Source organism: Ovis aries, chromosome 18, assembly GCF_016772045.2.
Source record: "Ovis aries strain OAR_USU_Benz2616 breed Rambouillet chromosome 18, ARS-UI_Ramb_v3.0, whole genome shotgun sequence".
Classification (NCBI taxonomy): domain Eukaryota; kingdom Metazoa; phylum Chordata; class Mammalia; order Artiodactyla; family Bovidae; genus Ovis; species Ovis aries.
The window spans coordinates 1,410,697-1,422,541 of record NC_056071.1 but is presented as its reverse complement, the minus strand read 5'-3'; the positions used below and the strand labels follow the sequence as shown (position 1 = coordinate 1,422,541).

Below are 11,845 nucleotides of genomic sequence, written 5' to 3'. Positions count from 1 at the left end.
TCTAAATATCAGTAGCACGTTATTGAGTTTAAAGTGCAACCAGACTGCTGCTTTCCTCTATATCCACCAGCCCTCAGGAAAACAAAATGAGAAAAACAGTAGCATTCCTCATGGAATCTACAGAATCAGTAATGATGCTTCCTCTCTAATTTCTAAGTTTAGTGACTTATGTCTTGTCTAACTAGTGAAAGTGTAAGTCGCTCAGTTGTGTCCAACTCTTTGCAAACCCATGGACTATACAGTCCATGGAATTCTCCAGGCCAAGATACTAGAGTGGGTAGCGGTTCCTTTCTTCAGGGGATCATCCCAACCCAGGGATCAAACTCAGGTCTCCCACATTCCAGGCAGATTCTTTACCAGCTGAACCACCAGGGAAGCCCAAGAAAACTGGAGTGGGTAGCCTATTCCTTCTCAGCAGATCTTCCCAAACCAGGATTCAAACTGGGGTCTCCTGCTTTGCAGGTGGATTCTTTATCAGCTGAGCTACTACAGAAGCCCTCTGTCTAACTAAAGACTTGTCAATTTCATCAATCTGCAGAAATCTAGCTTTTGGTTTCATGGGTTTTCCCTGTAGTTTTGCTGGGCTTTACCATTATATCATTGACCTTTGCTCAAAAATTTATTATTTATTTTGGGTATTCTCTGCATGATATAATTAATAACCTTTTACTTTCAAGCAGTTTGTTTTTTGTTTTGAACTATCTCTCTTAGAAGCAATGTGCACCTGTTTAATTTTTTAAATGAAATCTTCCAGTTTCTTTTAAATTTAATATACTAATCATGTGGTTAGATTTGTGTCTAACATTTTCTTATTCATTTTCTAGATGTCTTATATATTGTTGGTTTCTCTGTTCACTCTAAATTGCCTTTTTATATTAAATAGACACTTCTTATTCCACTATTTTAATTAGTTGGTAGTTTTTCTTTTAATATTTTGGAGTTATTTGCTTAGTATTGACCCTAGGGTTTGTAAGAGGCACCTTAAATTATCACAATCTATTTCAAGTAACACTAATTTTGTTACCTAACCTTTTATATATCTTAAACTTAGTTTCAGAGAAATGATTCTATCACTGGTTCAGATTTTCCAACAGATCAATGACTGAAACTGTCTTTGGCCCTGGTATGTTTATAAAAGCAACTATGAGCCTAAGATATGTGACAGTCACTAAACACTAAAGATCCCACCACCACTGGACACACAGGCATGCCAGTAAGTCATGGAGACCAGCAAGCACAATCAGTGACCCAGTTTTATGCTTGACTAGTACAGACAGATTCTCACTGTCACTGTAATTCCCTAAAAGAATATCAGTATCCTTTAGGACAAAATGCTTACCTTTGTGAGAATTCACACAGGCCTTTGAGGATGGAGGCAGAATTATTCCCAACACTTTTCTTTATGTTTCATCTCAAGGGGAAGGAATAAGCTCATCCACAAGAAACCTAGTTTTTGGAACATGTCAGTCTGTGGGAAAGAATAAATGTGCATCTAGATGAGAAGTAGGATGAGTTCATTTGTCAGCATAAACAAGATAGGAGTGTTCACTATGTATATGCATGTAATACATATAATCACTCTTCTGAGATATTTCTGATATTATTCAAAAGACTGATAGAGAAATATTTGGGGTGGAGAAGTGCCTCATATGACTCACCAGATTATTAATGCTTCATACTCTTTGGATTAACAGACACCTCATAAAAGCAATAAAATTCTAAATTGCTTAATAACACAGTAAAAATAATCTACCAATATACATTTATTACAACTGGATATTACCTCTAGAAAGCATTGCTGTGAATTTTCCCAGAGAAAGGAGCTCGTACAAGTGACGAAAACAGCACTTCTTTGGAGTGGCAGTGGAATTCCAAGCAGCAAAATATCCCTTCTCTCTAACATCACTTCCAGTCTACAAAGCACAAAGGAAGCCAGGGAGTTGAGAGATAAAATGTTCTTAATGGAATATCTAGTAACAAGTTGTTATAAGAAATACATCAAAGATATTCACTGGGCAGTCAACATGACAAAAACAATAAATGCTCACTCTTTGGAACATATTTGTTTATAAATATTTTTTCTAAGGCATTGGTCTTCTTAGATCTTTAAGCATATTAGAAATTCCACTTGGGGTATATAAAAATGGCTAAGGAAATCCACGTAAAAAAAAATAACTAAAAACAAGAACTGGAAATTTAATCATTTTACACCTGAAAATGTTTAATGTAGTATGTAGTTGAAGCCAGTACTCACTATGTAACTCTCTTGGTTGATGGGAAAAAAAGAAACAAAGAAACAATGATTCAATCCTAGTGAATGGTTGGCAAGCAAATTAAAATAAATTGTGAAGGTCTTACATACAGTAACTACTTTTCAATTACCACAGATTTGTTTCAGTTACTGAAGAAAAATAAACATTATGTTTGTATTTTGACCATCTATAAATAGCCCTTATGAGAGGACTCCAGCAGCTCAGACAACTATGTGAATGGCTCAAGTGTAGGTACAACCATTTTTAGAATTTTCAGTGCTCACATGCTAATTTCTACAGGGTCTGTTTACTACAAGTGTATTCATGCTACCAGCTAAACACTCAAAAGAGTTGCAATTTCACCCTCAAATTAAAAGCAGAGACATAACTTTGCCAACAAAGGTCCATCCAGTCAAAGCTGTGGTCTTTCCAGTAGTCATGTATGGATGTGAGAGTTGGACTATAAAGAAAGCTGAGCACCGAAGAATTGATGCTTTTGAACTGTGTTGTTAGAGAAGACTCTTGAGAGTCCCTTGGACTGCAAGGAGATCCAACCAGTCTATCCTAAAGGAAATCAATCCTGAATATTCATTGGAAGGACTGATGTTGAAGCTGAAACCCCAATTTTTGGCCACCTGGTGTGAAGAACTGACCCACTGAAAAAAAACCTGATGCCGGGAAAGGTTGAAGGTGGGAGGAAAGAGGGACGACAGAGGATGAGATAGTTGGATGGCATCACTGACTCAATGGACATGAGTTTGAGTAAACTCTGGGAGTTGGAGATGGACAGGGAGGCCTGGCGTGCTGCAGTCCATGGGGTCGCAAAGAGCTGGACATGACTGAGTGACTGAACTGAACTGAAATGAGAAAATGTACAGTTCAGTTCCTCTAATGTATGCAAGAAGCTAAACTTTCCAATATCATAGTTCTTCCTGGTACCATACAAATGAAATCACCGATCTTCTTGTAAATATTTTTCTTAGGGTGACTATCTATATAAGACCTCAGTTTCTCAGAAGTGATTATCTAACTCATTTTGTTCAGATTTTTAAATGAGATCAATTATTTATAACAATTGATAACACATATGAATTTCTAAAATACAGCACTGCTCGCCTCAGAAGGTACAAGTCCAAAGGTTATCACTTATCCACCCTACTCAGTTACAGAGACTAGACCCCACATCAGTGATCCAGGCCCCTAAGGATGAGCCTTTCCTTCATGTTGTATCTCAAGGGGGAGGAATAAACATTTTCATAAGAAACTTGAGCTCTGTCCTTGTTACCTTGTGGGAATAGAATAGAACTGTGGAAAGATTAGAAGTAAACCCGTCCATTGGTCTGTCAGTCACAAGACAGTAGGGCTCAATAATGTAACTGCCTATTAAATAAGCATTGCTCTGCTAGAATGTTTCCAATATTATTCCATCAATATTAATTGTGTTAGGCTCTGGTCTCCATAAGAGCAAATATTGTCCAACATTCTTGGCCAAATTAAATGTGCAATAAGACTGTCTGAACATACTTAAAGTTCCAGGAAAATGTTGGCCTGGTGAATAATTCAGTCACAACAATGGACATATAATGGATATATATACTCTGTAAACTAAACCTCAGAATTATTTTATCCTCAAAGGTGATCCAAATGGACTGGGGAGGACTAACCTGAAAAAAGCCATGATAGGGAAATAAAGAACATTATCTAAAAATCACTTACAGTGCTTAAGCTCAGGAACATGGCAATCTGCAGGGAAAGCACAGAGTTACACTACACCTGATGGTACAGCCACAGCAAAGCAGGCAAGACTCACACAGGCACAATGGTTATGGACATGTGACTGAGAGGGTGGGAGTGCGCAGAGAGGAAGAGTTAGACACTGAGATCTCTCACCATGAAATACTTCCCATCCCATCGTCACAGTGATGCTCACCAGGCCACACTGCTGAGGATTCAGTGATATTTGGGCAAGCACATCCCTCAGTAGAAACAATTTCTCTCTGCCAAACTGGCGAGGAATAGCCTTGCCATTGTTTCCATATCTAATTTCTATATGAAGCATCAGCAGGAAGCTGGAAAAAATAAAAAATTCTGGAAAAGTACAAAAAGAAGCCTCAAAGAATCACCAGATTTTTAAGCACTCAAACTGTTTAAACTGACAGACTGTACAACACCAATTAAATTTTTCATTCCTTAAAAAATAATAATTACTCAGGAATTTATAAAAGATTAGATGTTATGTTGAGAGTGCATTATTGAATTTCTTCTTAGATAAGGAGCTGGCAGAAGTGATAAAACCAGCTTTTCTTTGGTGGGATAAAAATTCTATGCAATTGAAATATTACTTCCAACTTACAAACCACAGAGGAAATTAGAGGAGTTGAAAAAGAAAATCTTCCAAACTGAATATTAATTGATCTGAGATTTAATTACACACATTTTTTGGCCAATTGTGTGATAAGAATAAAAATACACTTTGTTCCATGCAAGAGGAGAGTATAGAAAGTCATTTGTTCTAAGACCTGGTCAAAGTCTCTCCAAAGGACCCTTAGAATCACTCATTAAAACTGGGATCTCCCTTAAAACACATATGAAGCAGACTGAAGGAATATGAATATTAACCTATAAAATTTCAAGATTTGGAAATGCAACGACCTCACAATTTAAAGTATTTAGTGTAGCATATACTTGACCCCATCACTCAAATGTCTAGAAAATTTGAATTTGGGTGAGAAGAAAAACAACTGTATGAATTTTTGTGACAGCTAAAAATCTAACGAGCCAAGTCATTAGTAAAGACCCTGATGCTGGGGAAAATAGAAGGCAGGAGGAGAAGGGGACAACAGAGGACAAGATGGTTGGATGGCATCATTGACTCAATGGACATGAGTTTGAGCAAGCTCCAGGAAATGGTGCTGCAGTCCATGGCGTCACAAAAAGTCAGAAACAACTGAGCAACTGAACACCACCAACAACAATCGATCAAATGCCCAGAATATAGTAACTCTGAGTGAATGGATATATTAGCCAAGCACTCCAAGAGCTTCCATCTCTCCTTACACCAGATACTTACAGACCTCTGTACAGCTCATTTCCCTTAATATATACTATCAGGTGACCTTTCCAGCACTTCATCCTACTTGGTGCTTATACTAGACCAAGCGCTCTCCAGATTCTTTGTCTCGCGTGGACCCTGGGAGGGATCTCAGCGGACGAGTGATTTTTTTCACTCAGTTTGTTTGTATTGCAATAAGGAAGTCATCATTAATCCAGGCACATTAGTGAAAGAGAATTTGATCCTAAGATATATGGCAGACTCTGAGCACTCAGGGTTCTGACACCCTCAGACACACTGACCCACAGTATTCAATAATGGAGACCATTCGTCACAGTCAATGACAGCCCCATGACTGACTAGCACAGCTAGAATCTCACTGTCATGAGTATTACAGGGTTTTAAAAGAATGTCAGTACTTTCCAGACAAATGCTCACTGATGTTACAATTCCCATCGGCTCTTGAGGTTGAGATGGTAAAATTATTTTCAATACCTTCCTTCATGCCACTTCTCAAGAAGGGACAAATTCCTTCAAATGAAACTCAACTAATGGTCCATATAGAGTAAAAATATGAAAAAATGAGATTATATATGTCTATTTGTCAAGCATAAGACAAGAGGGCTTATCATGTAGCTTCATATCAAATATACTCATATTACTTTACTAGAATGTTTCTGATATTATTCAAAGGGATAAAGCACAAAAATCTCACAAATAAAGGAGATAAAATATTGGACACCTCACCAGATAATTAATAACTCACATTATTTGGGTTAATAGTTCAAAAAACTAATTATCTACTTGATTATAAAAGTATAATTAAAATAAGCCATAAAAAGAAAATTTGTTTAAAAATGATTATTACCATTAGAGTGCATTATTTTGTTCCATCCTAAGACAAGGAGCAGGTAAAAGTAACAAAATCACCCTTTTTTTATGGTAGTGAGTACTCTACGCAACTAAACTGAACTAAGGGACTGAACTGAACTGATTTCATGCAATTCCAAAGTCACTTCCATTTTCCAAAGCACAGAGGAAATAAAGGAAGTTGTGAAGCAAAATATTTCCAATTAAATGTCAATTGAGTATTAAAGAATTAACAACAGATATTCACTTGATAATCTATATAATGAGAAAAAAATTATGTTTGTCCCTTGGAAAAGGGTGGTGTAGAAAATCCATTTTTCTAAGACCTTGGTCTCAAATTTGACCCATAATTCCTCTTAAGCATTACTTATAAACCCACTGAGGGAATATGAATATTAGCTGATGATGTCTACATAAAATTCCAATTGGGTATTTAATCATTTCATGTTTTAAATGTTTAATGAAGTATCTAATGTAATCCATCATCAAATATTTAGAAAATTTCTCCCTGGATGACAAGAAAAAAAAACTTATCCTACTCTTTGAATTAATGGGTTAATAAGCAAATTAAAATATATCATAAGATAATCTCACAAATGCAATAAACTCTATTCCCATATTTCTTTTACTTAAGAGATAAATGACAAGCAAAAGCTAATAATTTATTTCTAATTAGCTATCTAATAGACCTTAACATGCTGATCCTCACAAAAGACTTTAACATCTAAGGAAACTGTGTGAATGCCCGAGGATAAGCACAAATGTTTCTTGCATTGTTTTATCATTTGTGTCTGGTTCTCCACTGTTTGTTTACTATGTGTTGCCTGCCAAGCACTCAGAATTTTCATTTTACAATGATTATTCACAGTTTTTGTACAACTCATTTCCTCTAACACATGCTAGCATCTTGGTTTTCTAATACCATAGTCCTTTTCTGGGGGTTACCACTAGCTGACCAAACTGAGTCCCATCCCAACACTTCTGTCCAGAGTGGTCTCTTATGCTGGACCTCAGTTCACATAAGTGACTTAGTCATTCATTTTGTTCAGATTCCAATGAGATCTATTTTTAAAGTCATCATCAATCCAGGCACATTTGTGGAAGAGACTTTGATCCTGGGATGTGTTGCAGACATTGAGCTCTCAGGGACACACTGAGAGCTATCTATCTCCCTGTGAAACACTGGCTCACACTATTCAATCACAGAGACCAGCATCAATGGTGACCCATCACAATGTTTGGATTGTATGGGGTACCAGTGATGGCTGGTTAGCATAGCCAGAGTCTCATTGTCATTGGAGGGTTACACTCCCTGAGAGTAATGTTAGTAGTTTTAGAATTCCCACCAGCTCATAGGATGAGAGGCACAATGATTCCCAGTATTTTATTTCATTTCAAGTCTCAAGGGAAAAGAATAAAAGCATTTATATGAAATTGAGTTCTTAAGTCCATGTTGATCTGCTGGCATAGAGTAAAATTATGGAATGATGAGAAGTATACATGTCCAGTTGTTAACCATGCATAACATAAGACATTTAGTATGTCCAAGTAAACAAAGAGTTCCAAAGAATAGCAAGGAGAGATAAGAAAGCCTTCTTCAGTGACCAGTGCAAAGAAATACAGGGGGGAAAAAATAGAATAGGAAAGACCAGAGATCGCTTCAAGAAAATCAAGAGATACCAAGGGAACATTTCATGCAAAGATGAGCACCATAAATGACAGAAATGGTACGGACCTAACAGAAGAAGATAACAAGAAGAGGTGGCAAGAATATACAAAAGAACTATACAAAAAAGATCTTCATGACCCATATAACCACGATCGTGTGATCAACCACCTAGAGCCAGATATCCTGGAATATAAAGTCAAGGAGGCCTTAGGAAGCATCACTATGAACAAAGCTAGTGCAGGTGATGGAATTCTAGTAATCCTAAAAGATGATGTTGTGGAAGTGCTACACTCAATATGCCAGCAAATTTGGAAAACTCAGCAGCAACCACAGGACTGGAAAAGGTCAGTTTTCATTCCAATCCCTAAGAAAGGCAATGCCAAAGAATGTTCAAACTATTGCACAGTTGCACTCATCTCACATGCTAGCAAAGTAATGCTCAAAATTCCCCAAGCCAGACTTTAACAGTATGTGAACTGTGAACTTCAAGCTCGATTTAGAAAAGGCAGAGGAACCAGAAATCAAATTGCCAACATCTGTTGGATCATCAAAAAAGGCGGAGAGTTCCAGAAAAACATCTACTTCTGTTTTACTGACTAAGGCAAAGTATTTGACTGTGTGGATCACAAACTGTGGAAAATTCTGAAAGAGATGGGAATACCCGACCACCTGACCTACCTCTTGAGAAATCTGTATGTAGGTCAAGAAGCAACATTAGAACCAGACATGGAACAACAGACTGGTTCCAAATTGGGAAAGAAGTATATCAAGTCTGTATATCGTCACCCCGCTTATTTAACTTACATGCAGAATACATCATGCGAAATGCCGAGCTGGATGAAGTACATGCTGAAATCAAGATTGCTGGGAGAAATATCAATAACCTCAGATATCCAGATGACACCACTCTTATGGTAGAAAGTGAAGAAGAACTAAAGAGCCTCTTGATGAAAGTGAAAGAGGAGAGTGAAAAAGCTGGCTTAAAATTCAACATTCAGAAAACTAAGATCAAGGCATCTGGTCCATCACTTCATGGCAAATAGATGGGAAAACAGTGGAAACAGTGACAGACTTTATTTTTGGGGGCTCCAAAATCACTGCAGATGGTGACTGCAGCCCTGAAATTTAAAACAAAACAAAACAAAAAAATGCTTGCTCCTTGGAAGAAAAGCTACAACCAACCCAGACAGCATAAAAAGCAGAGACATTAATTTGCCAACAAAGGTCCATCTAGTCAAAGCTATGGTTTTTCCCACAGTCTATAGATATGACTATAGATATAGTCATGTATAGCTTCCCTGGTGGCTCAGAGGGTAAAGCATCTGCCTGCAATGCAGGAGACCCTGGTTAGATCCCTGGGTTGGGAAGAGACCCTGGAGAAGGAAATGGCAACTCACTCTGGTATTCTTGCCTGGAAAATCCCATTGACAAGAAGCCTGGTAGGCTATGGTCCATGGGATTGCAAAGAGTTGGATACAATTGAGTGACTTCACTTTCTTCCTTTCTTATTAACAGATATGAGAGTTGGACTAGAAGGAAAGCTGACCGCCAAAGAATTGATGCTTTTGAACTGTGGTGTTGGAGAAGACTCTTGAGAGTCCTTTGGACTGCAAGGAGATCCAACCAGTCCATCCTAAAGGAGATCAGTCCTGAATATTCACTGGAAGGACTGATTCTGAAGCTGAAACTCTTAATCCTTTGGCCATGTGATGGGAAGAACTAACTCACTGGAAAAAGACCCTGATGCTGGCAAAGATTGAAGGCAGGAGGAGATGGGGACAACAGAGGATGAGATGGTTGGATTGCATTACTGACTCAATGGACATGAGTTTGAGTAAGCTCCAGGAGTTGGTGATGGACAAGGAAGCCTGGCATGCTGCAGTCCATGGGGTTGCAAAGAGTCAGACACAACTGAATGACTGAAATCAACTGAAGTAAACAAAAGTACTATTTCTCTGGTAGGATCTTCTGATGTTATTCAAAATGGAGGAAGCATTAAAATCCTGGGGGAAAAGTACACGGAAACCTCAGATGATCCAGACTGTTATATAGCTTCACATTGTTTAGATTCAGCTCAGTTCAGTTCAGTCGCTCAGTCATGTCCGACTCTCTGCAACCCCATGAATCGCAGCACGCCAGGCCTCCCTGTCCATCACTAACTCCCAGAGTTCACTCAGACTCACGTCCACTGAATCAGTGATGCCATCCAGCCATCTCATCCTCTGTCATCCCCTTCTTCTCCTGCCCCCAGTCCCTCCCAGCATCAGAGTCTTTTCCAAAGAGTCAACTCTTCGCATAAGGTGGCCAAAGTACTGGAGTTTCAGCTTTAGCATCATTCCTTCCAAAGAAATCCCAGGGCTGATCTCCTTCAGAATGGCCTGGTTGGATCTCCTTGCAGCCCAAGGGACTCTCAAGAGTCTTCTCCAATACCACAGTTCAAAAGCATCAATTCTTTGGTGCTCAGCCTTCTTCACAGCCCAACTCTCACATCCATACATGGCTACTGGAAAAACCACAGCCTTGACTAGATGGACCTTAGTCGGCAAAGTAATGTCTCTGCTTTTGAATATGCTATCTAGGTTGGTCATAACTTTTCTTCCAAGGAGTAAGCGTCTTTTAATTTCATGGCCCCAAAAACCATCTATAATCTTGCTTGCTAAAAATACATACTAGAAAAATTTGGAAAATACATTTATTAAAAATTGCAACATTACCCCTCTGGAGTGCATTGTTCTGATAATTTCCATGGAAGGGAGCTTATACAAGTGTAAAGTCAGCAGTTACTTGGGTAACTGGTAGGAATTCCATCCACTCTAATTTCACCTCTAATCTACAGAATATATTGGGAAATTAGGGAATTTGACAAAACCATTATAATTGAAAGTTTATAAACTAATAATATATTATAAGGAATAAACCACAGATTTCATTTGACTACGTAAGAAAAATAATGCTCACTACTTGGATCAGGATAACACTGAAAGTTATAAGACTTTCAGTCTCAAAGTTCCCCCAAAGCCTTCCCTTGGCATCAGGTATTAATACTAGGATCTCCCTTTCAACGTTATGAAGCCCACTAACACAATATAAATATCAGGCAATGAAATCTACCTCAAATATCAATGATTGGAAATGTAATAATTTTTAATTAAAAGTGCTTAATACAGCATCTACTTGGATCCATAACACAATGTCTAAAAAATTCTTTGGGTGACAGGGAAAAAAAAATTCTCTTCCAATTCTTGTAACTTGTTCAGCAAGGAAATTAAAATGTTCTGGAAAACTTTTTGACAAATAGAAACTACAATTTCTACATTTTTCTTTTTTTACTTTAAGAAGTAAATAAGTGAAAATCATATATTCTTCCTTGAATACCTACCTAATCAACCTTATTCTGAAGATTTGGGCACCAAAGAAAAACGTGTGAATGGCTCGTGGGTAGGCATAACCATTTACCACTGGCCTCTCTACTCCTGTGCTGGACCTGGTTACTATGACTGTATGGATACTGCCAGCAAATATTCAAGGAGTTGCCATGTCATTCTTAAGTTAGATATTTATAGACATCTGTGAAATTCAATTCTCTTCCTTTATGGAATCAGGATAGCATTCAGTTACTATGGACCCTACAGTAGCACTAGCTGACCAAATTGAACCCCACCCCAACATTTTTACCTAGCTTGGTCTCTTGTGCTAGACCTCAGTTCACATAAGTGCTTTCACCACTCTTCTGGCTCAGATTCCAATGAGATCCATTTTGGAGGTCATCACTGATCCAGGCACATTGATCCTAAAATATGTGGGAGGCACTGAGCTCGCAGGACTCTGTCTCCTTGGGACACACTGGTCCATACTATTCAGTCATGGAGATCATTAGTCATAGTCAGTGGCCCAGCCTCTTGGCTGATTAGCATAGCCAAGAGTATCACTGTCATTGGAGTTATATGATTCCCTAAGAGTAATGTCAGTATTTTCAGGGTACGACATTTCAGTCAATAATTG

At 38.1% G+C, this 11,845-nt stretch overlaps 1 pseudogene; it reads right to left on the bottom strand.

Annotated features, from left to right (window-relative positions):
* Positions 1–7,179: 7,179 nt before the first annotated feature.
* Positions 7,180–7,261, bottom strand: LOC114109196 (small nucleolar RNA SNORD116; annotated as a pseudogene).
* Positions 7,262–11,845: the final 4,584 nt, after the last annotated feature.